The sequence below is a fragment of the Rattus rattus genome, chromosome X (assembly GCF_011064425.1).
Source record: "Rattus rattus isolate New Zealand chromosome X, Rrattus_CSIRO_v1, whole genome shotgun sequence".
Lineage (NCBI taxonomy): Eukaryota > Metazoa > Chordata > Mammalia > Rodentia > Muridae > Rattus > Rattus rattus.
This window is the reverse complement of record NC_046172.1, coordinates 103,781,768-103,786,941: the sequence shown is the minus strand read 5'-3', so window position 1 is coordinate 103,786,941 and position 5,174 is coordinate 103,781,768. Positions and strand designations below refer to the sequence as shown.

Below are 5,174 nucleotides of genomic sequence, written 5' to 3'. Positions count from 1 at the left end.
ACACAATAATAGTGGGAGACTTTAACACCCCACTCTCACCAATGGACAGATCATTGAAAGAGAAAGTAATTAGAGAAACAGTGAAAGAAATAGAGGCTAAGAACCAAATGGATTTAACCGATATCTAAAGAATATTTCACCCTAAAACAAAAGAATACAACTCAGCACTGCATGGTACCTACTATAAAATTGACCACATAATTTGTTAACAAACAACCCTTGCACAACACAAGAAGATTTAAATAATTCCAGGCATCCTATCAGACCATCATGGCCTAAAGCTGGTCTTCAATAATAGCAATAACAACAGAAAGCCCGCACATATGTAGAAACTGAACAACTCTCTACTCAATGATAATTTTGTCAGGGATGAAATAAAGAAAGAAATTAAAGAGACAGCACACTGGAAAGCTCAAGAAAAAAAGAAGCAAACTCACCCAAGAGGAGTAGAAAGCAGGAAATAGTCAAACTCAGGGGTGAAATCAACCAAATAGAAACAAAGAGAACAATACAAAGAATCATGAAAACCAAAAGCTGGTTCCTTGAGAGAATCAACAAGATAGATAAACCCCTAGCCAACTAAATAAAGAAAAATCTAGATGAAATGGATGGTTTTCTAGACAGATACCACATACCAAAGTTAAATAAAGAGCAGATAAACTTTCTAAACAGGCCCATATCCCATAAGGAAATAAATCATTAAAAATCTTGCAACCAAAAACAAACAAACAAAACAAAACAAAAAAAAAACATGTTTAGATGGATTTAGTGCAGAATTCTACCAGATCTTCAAAGCAGACCTGATATCAATAGTCTCCAAACTATTCCACATAATACAAACAGAATGAACACTACCTAAATCATTCTATGAAGTCACAGTTACTCTGATATTTAAACCATACCAGGACCCTACCATAAACGAGAACTTCAGATGAATCTTGCTTATGAATATCAATGAAAAAATAATAGAATTCTTGCAAACTGAGTCCACAAACACATCAAAACCATCATTCACCACGATCAAGTAGGTTTCATCCCAGGGATGCAAAGTTGGTTCAATATATAAAAATCTATTACCATAATCCAGCATAAAAACAGACTCAAAGAAAAAAAAATCACCTTAACATCTCCTTAGATGAAGAAAAAGGATTTAACAAAATTCAACACCTCTTCATGTTAAAAGGTTCAGAGAAATCAGGAATTCAAGGTCATACCTAAACATAATAAAAGCAATTTACTGCAAGCCCACAGTCAATATCAAATTAAATGAAGAGATACTTGAAGCAATCCCACTATAATTGGGGACAAGACAAGGATTCCCACTTTCCCCATATCTATTAAATATAGTACTCAAAGTGATAGATAGAACAATAATACAACAAAAAGAGATCAAGAGGATACAATTTGGCAAAGAATTAAAGGTTTTACTATTCGTAGAAGTTATGATAGTATACATAAACTACCCCAAATATTATCCCAGAGAACTTCTCCAGCTGAGAAGGTACACTTCATCTTTGACAAAGAAGACAAAAATATAAAATGGAAAAAAGAAAGCATCTTCAATAAATGGTGCTGGTCTAACTGGCTGTCTGTATGTAGAAAAGTAAAAATAGACCCATATTTGTCACCATGCACAAAGCTCAAGTCCAAGTGGATCAAGGACCTGAATCTAATAGAAGAGGATGTGGGAAAGAGCCTTGAGCACATTGGCACAGGCAGATATTTCTTAAACAGAATTCCTGTGGCTCATGTTCTAAGATCAAGAATTGATAAATGAGACCTCATGAAACTAGAAAGATTTTGTGAGGCAAAGGACATTGTCAGGAAGATAAATTGGCAAGATACAGATTCCGAAAACAATCTTCACTGACCCAACATCCAATAGAGGACTAATATCCAAAATATATAAAGAAGTCAAAGACCAAATAACCCAGTAAAAAAATGGGGTATAGAACTAAACCCAGAATTCACAACAAAGAAATCTCGAATGGCTGAGAAGCACCTAAAGAAATGTTCAAAATCCTATTCTTTCCAGGACTTTTATCATGAAGGGGTGTTGAATTTTGTCAAATGCTTTCTCAGCATCTAATGAAATGATCATGTGGTTTTGTTCTTTCAGTTTGTTTATATAATGGATCACTTTGATGGTTTTCTCGATATTGAACCATCCTGCATGCCTGGGATGAAACCTATTTTGATCATGGTGGATGATTGTTTTGATGTGCTCTTGGATTCGGTTTGCCAGAATTTTATTGAGTATTTTTGCATCGATATTCATAAGGGAAATTGGTCTGAAGTTCTCTTTCTTTGTTGGGTCTTTGTGTGGTTTAGGTATAAGAGTAATTGTGGCTTCATAGAAGGAATTCGGTATTGCTCCATCTGTTTCAATTTTGTGGAATAGTTTGGATAATATTGGTACGAGGTCTTCTATGAAGGTCTGATAGAACTCTGCACTAAACCCGCCTGGACCTGGGCTCTTTTTGGTTGGGAGACCTTTAATGACTGCTTCTATTTCCTTAGGAGTTATGGGGTTGTTTAACTGGTTTATCTGTTCCTGATTTAACTTCGGTACCTGGTATCTGTCTAGGAAATTGTCCATTTCCTGCAGATTGTCAAGTTTTGTTGAATATAGGCTTTTATAGTAAGATCTGATGATTTTTTGAATTTCCTCTGAATCTGTAGTTATGTCTCCCTTTTCATTTCTGATTTTGTTAATTTGGACACACTCTCTGTGTCCTCTCGTTAGTCTGGCCAAGGGTTTATCTATCTTGTTGATTTTCTCAAAGAACCAACTTTTGGTTCTGTTGATTCTTTCTATGGTCCTTTTTTGTTTCTACTTGGTTGATTTCAGTCTGAGTTTGATTATTTCCTGCCTTCACTCCTCCTCCTGTATTTGCTTCTTTTTGTTCTAGAGCTTTTAGGTGTGCTGTCAAGTTGCTGACATATGCTCTTTCCTGTTTCTTTCTGCAGGCACTCAGCGCTATGAGTTTTCCTCTTAGCACAGCTTTCATTGTGTCCCATAAGTTTGGGTATGTTGTATCTTCATTTTCATTAAATTCTAAAAAGTCTTTAATTTCTTTCTTTATTTCTTCCTTGACCAGGTTATCATTGAGTATCCTTAGTGGCCGGAGAAACGCAAATCCAAATGAGCCTGAGATTTCACCTTACAACAGTCAAAATGGCTAAGTTCAAACCTGTAGGAGGACCAGCAGTCTCAATAAACGTGGACCTCAGAGATTTCTCAGACACTCTGGGTCACTAACCAGTCAGCACACACTAGCAGATATGAGGCCCCCAACCTATATACAGCACAGGATGTCCAGATCTGGGTTCAATCAGAAAAGATGTGCCTAACCCTCAAGAGACTGGATGCCTCACATGGACCCTTACCTGCCACATGGACCTGATATGTGGAAATCCAAACAACTTGATTCCATGCCACAGTTGTAATCAAAATCAAAATGACTGCCTGCACAGACAGCACAATTTGCTCCCTTTATGGTCCCATTCCCATGAGTTGGCAAACCGCAGCAAAAGCTAGGATTTGTATTAAGAAATCTCTGAGCCAATCGCTATACTTTTAGGTCCCAAAAGTATCTGTGGGTCTGGCTCCCCATATTCAAATGGCTTTTCACCAGTGCTTGACCACCCACGTCAATCTAGGCCATCTGTGTCCTCAGCCAGTGTCCTGTCTTAGAGATGCCTCTCTGAAAGCCAGCCTCCCCAAGGCTAGACCCAAATCAAACCACTCACTACCTTAGCATAGCATCCAAGGGAAGTCTGAAACTACAAAACACCAGAGCCAGAAAACCAGTTGGATGCTGTTTTATTGTTTAAAACTGTGCCTGCCTTATTCCAAGAAGTTTCTCTTCCTGCCCTGGCATTGGTGGCAATAGGCTTCCCAATGCTCAAGGTACTTTGGCTGCAGAAGCACAGCCTTCTGTTCATTGGGAATTTTGTCCAAATTGGCAGACATGGACCACATAAATTTGGCAGCTTGGCAACCTCCACCACTGTCCACTTTGGTTTCTCTTCCTACACGTAGACAAAGTGTTCCATGGAGAAGAGCAGGAATGTGGATGGGGGCTTCCAAGGTGGGATTGTATTTTTCCTTCTTCTCTTCCTTCCCCTTACTGTGTAATTCATTTCATCCTTGTACTGGTTTTTGTCAAGCTTGGTTAGGGATACATACTTTATTTTTTCATGCTTCGAGATGGATCGCCATTTTTCTGAACACTTTATAGAGAATTCTGCAAAGTCATGGTAGATGTTTTGTTGTTGCTCCTTAATTTAGTTTCTGAAGTTCAGCATAAAATGGACATAAGAAGAGACATTCACCTTGGACCTTAGTTCAACTTTTCCCCCCATATTTATAAAATCATGAATTCTGTTGCTGGATCCTGATGATTTGGATACACAGATTTCTGTCCTTTCACCACAGGAGCAATCTAGAAAGTGCCCTACCTATGGTGAAGCTTTTTCTCTGTGTGTGCCTAATCAAGGGCCAGCCTTTTCAGAGATGGTGGTCATTGTTGGGTCAAAGAAGTCAAATTGTGATGTCATCCCAGAGCTGACCAATGGCAGCCAACTTCAGTCATTTACAGGTAGGCCCCTTTTTTAAATTTAAATTATCTCGACAAGAACTCAGGTGAGAACACTGCTGGTGATCAGTGAAAACCATTCTGAACTGAGAAATCAGTTTGCATGAGGATGTTAGAAATTGATTGAAATGCATAAGAAATACTGAAGCTAGCCTGTTAATGAGAGCCCTTCTGGAGGTCCTGTCAATATCCCGCCACCATATGATGTCTCACAGCCATTTGTACGAGATCTGATTCCTCCTTGTGTGTCTGAAGACAGCTACAGTGTACTCTATTTATATAATAAGTCTTTGAGAAAGGTAAAAGAGTAACCAACCTGTAAATGATCGAACTTGGCTGCCATTGTCAGCCTACATGGATGACGGCCACATTTCCCTCCTTTGACTTAACAATGCCCACCAGCACTGGAAAGCTTGGGCCCCTGGCTGAGGCACACACAGAGGGAAGATTTCACCCCATGGAGGACACTATCTAGATTGCTCCTGTAGTGAAGACCAATCTCTGCTATCTAAATCAGCAGGATCGGAGAAAAAAAAAAGTCTCATCTATAGAAACATAGGACCTGATTTCTCT

General features: G+C 38.7%; 1 pseudogene; it reads right to left on the bottom strand.

Annotated features, from left to right (window-relative positions):
• Nucleotides 1–3,850: 3,850 nt before the first annotated feature.
• On the bottom strand, nt 3,851–4,368 carry LOC116888418 (annotated as a pseudogene).
• Nucleotides 4,369–5,174: the final 806 nt, after the last annotated feature.